Below are 2623 nucleotides of genomic sequence, written 5' to 3'. Positions count from 1 at the left end.
TTGTGCAACTATAACAACCAAAGCAAGAAGATATGGTATCTATGATTAGGGTTTGTAGAGAGAAGGGAAGAAGAGAATGAAGGGAGATCTTGAAGCGGGGTATTTAAAATTTTTAGAATTTTAAGAGGATTTGATTTCCCCCCATGAACGCGCGTTTTGAGTGAAAAATTATAAAGCGACACTCACAGTGGACGCACACTTTAAACAAGCGCCCTCCGTGTTTGTATTTTTTTTTGTGGGACAATAATTTTAGGGCACGCAAAAAATGCGCGTCCTAAATTCTTCAAATTTCTAAAGATCTGACATTATTTTTAGGCCCCCCCCCCTTTTGCGTATCATTAATCAGTGCGTGTCGTAAAAAACGCGTCATTAAAGGTCTGTTTTCTAGTAGTGACGATTAGGTACACTGCCTAGTGTGTTTAATAGTCTAGTGAAGGAAATAGCTTTTATAAATTAAAACATGGATAAAAATATAAACACATTAAATACACATCAATTTTTTGGCGTCGTTGCCGGGAAACGGTCCAGTTTTAGTTACTTTATTTTGCTATTTAATTAAGATAATTTGCAGTTTGATTTTAGTTTTAATTTTATTCAGGTTTTTCTTCTGTAGGATCACCACGCCGTGGTACTTTCTACCACGCCATGGCATAGTTGTAGTAGAAATCTTATTTTTCGTTTTTGTTCTTTTTACGCGTTTCTTTGTTTAATTTGCAGATCGTTTATGACAGGGTGGATCAAAGCCATCTTTGATTCCACCACTTGAAGACCCGAAATCTGCGTTTTGTAAAAATAAGGACAAGGTCGTAGGAGGATCTTCAACACAAAAAAATTCACCTTTGAAGAGTCTCAAATCTATCTTTGGCAAGAAAAAAGGATAATAAACAGGAGAATCCAACATCTCATCATTAACAGACGAAGACCCGAAGAAAGAAGACACCGAATACGAAACAGAAGGAGACGAAAAAGAAACTGAAGAAGAAAGCGACCCTGAACCCGAACCTAAAACCGAACTCGATAACACCATGGTTAACATATATGAAGTTCCCATGGGCGAATGGAAGAAAAGGATTTGAGACGATACTGGCTCAGGACTCATGCAACCCGCGATTCCTGCAACTGCCAACTTTGAGCTTAAGGACCACATCCTCGCCCAAATTAAAGAACTCCCATTCTACGGGAAAGATCACGAAGATGCATACAAGCATCTAGATGAGGTCAATGACATATCCGACTACATCAATGTTCTAAATGTGGCTCGTGATACTGTCTTGCTTCATATGTTACCGGTCACATTTAAGGGGGCCATGAAAAATTAGCTAAAATCACTTCCTCCAGGATCCATCACCACTTGGGCTAAGATGAAAGAGGAATTTATTGATCAATTTTGCTCTCCATCAAAGATAGAAAAGTTGAAAAAAGCCATAGCGATCTTTGAACAACAAGCTGGAGAGTCACTATATGAGGCGTGGGAGAGATACAAAGTCTTATTAAGGAATTGCCCATATCATGATTTAAACAGTCAACAGGAAGTCTCCATATGATGGAGTGAATGTGACAACCAGACAGCTCCTTCATATGCAAGGACCACTCACAAAGAAGTCACCCCCGGTGATAAAGCAACTCATTGAAGAATTCTCTAAGAACTCTAGAGAATATCATAATCTAGGGAATGATGTAACTAGGGGATCGGCTAATGCGGCTTCGGAAGATATGTCAGTAATTTTGGCAACATTGCACAACATGGATAGGAGAATGACTAAAATGGATCAAACAATCCATGCTATTCAGATTGGGTGTGAAAACTGTAACGAGCGTCATTTGACAAAAGATTGTGACCTTGATGAGAATGGAAACCAGAAGGTTCCAGCTTTCTACTCGAGCGGTGATCGTTTTGATGAAGATTGGAGAAAACCCAAGAAAAAATTGTTATTTTATGATGAGTATAAAAAGGATAAGGAAGAAAAGTATGAACAAAAAGGAAGAGGCTTCTACCAAAGAGAAGAACACCCGGAGGAAAAGAAATCTAAATTTGAGTCGATGCTTACCCGATTTGTAGCCTCTTCCGAGAAAAGGCACGAAGGAACTGAAGCAACAATGAAAGAGCAACAAACAACGATGAAGGAACAACAAGAGATGATGAAAAACATGCAAGCACTCGTTAGAAATCAACAAGCTTCAATCCTTACCATAGAAAAACAACCCAGGCAACTAGCAAGCAAATAAAATGAAAGATCGCCGGGAGGACTTCTGGGTACAGTCATGTAAATCCGATCCCCCACGAGTAACAAGAACACCATTCCAAATTGCCTACAAAACCCACAAGTAAGACCAGAAAACTAGGCAATGATCATTTGGAGACCACAACTCATAGCAATCAAGGCAAGGACAACCTTAGCAGCGTAAGGAACACAAAAAGGGCACTTATAATATAAGTGAAATGTCCAAGCACTCTGTGTGCCATGTCAGTAGAAGAGGATCACCACACTACTTGTCGTAGGTTCATAATGACTTTAATCGCAACCAGTAGGAGTAAACCAGGAGGAGTACACTCTCCAAAAATCCATACAACCAAATCCGTTAACTATATTTCTAGATATGTGCTATTTTGATGTACCTTACG

The 2623-nt window shown here is 39.2% G+C and overlaps 1 non-coding gene across 1 annotated transcript; it reads right to left on the bottom strand.

Annotated features, from left to right (window-relative positions):
- Positions 1-1409: 1409 nt before the first annotated feature.
- LOC111907756 (small nucleolar RNA R71) lies at positions 1410-1516 on the bottom strand. Its single transcript, XR_002855657.1, has one exon. It is a non-coding gene; the product is annotated as a small nucleolar RNA R71 (small nucleolar RNA).
- Between the last annotated feature and the right edge of the window lie 1107 nt (positions 1517-2623).

The sequence above is a fragment of the Lactuca sativa genome, chromosome 4, assembly GCF_002870075.4.
Source record: "Lactuca sativa cultivar Salinas chromosome 4, Lsat_Salinas_v11, whole genome shotgun sequence".
NCBI lineage: Eukaryota > Viridiplantae > Streptophyta > Magnoliopsida > Asterales > Asteraceae > Lactuca > Lactuca sativa.
This window is presented reverse-complemented; position numbering and strand designations above follow the sequence as displayed.